The following is a 755-nucleotide window of genomic DNA, read 5'->3' as shown; positions in this document are numbered from 1 at the left end:
AGCAGCCAATCACAGCCATGCCAGTAGTTTCATGCCCTCCATGCTGAACAGGATGTGCCCACACTTGGAATCATTCTCATTGGCTGAATTTGTGCAGTTTGAATCTGGGAACTTCCGATTCCGGTATCCGATACACGGCAAGTATCGGAATCCCGGTATCGGAATTCCGATACCGCAAGTATCGGCCGATACCCGATACTTGCGGTATCGGAATGCTCAACACTAGTGATGAGTAGTGTTGAGCATTCCGATACCGCAAGTATCGGGTATCGGCCGATATTTGCTGTATCGGAATTCCCATACCGAGTTCCGATATTTTTGTGATATCGGAAATCGGAATCGGAAGTTCCCAGTGTATGGTTCCCAGGGCCTGGAGGAGAGGAGACTCTCCTTCAGGCCCTGGGATCCATATTCATGTAAAAAATAAAGAATAAAAATAAAAAATATGGATATACTCACCCGTCCGGCGGCCCCTGGACCTTACCGATGTAACCGGCAGCCTAAGTTCCCAAGAATGCAGTGAGTTTAGGACCTGCGATGACGTCGCGGCTTGTGATTGGTCGCGTGAGCGGTCACATGAGCGGTCACGCGACCAATCACAAGCCGCAACATCATCGAAGGTCCTTCACTGCTCATTCTTAGGAATGGAGGGTACCGGTTACATCGGTAAGGTCCAGGGGCCGCCGGAGGGGTGAGTATATCCATATTTTTTATTTAATTCTTTATTTTTTACATGAATATGGATCCCAGGGCCT

The sequence above is a fragment of the Ranitomeya variabilis genome, chromosome 5 (genome assembly GCF_051348905.1).
Source record: "Ranitomeya variabilis isolate aRanVar5 chromosome 5, aRanVar5.hap1, whole genome shotgun sequence".
Lineage (NCBI taxonomy): Eukaryota > Metazoa > Chordata > Amphibia > Anura > Dendrobatidae > Ranitomeya > Ranitomeya variabilis.
The sequence above is the reverse complement of the archived record's forward strand: the minus strand, read 5'-3'. Positions refer to the sequence as shown.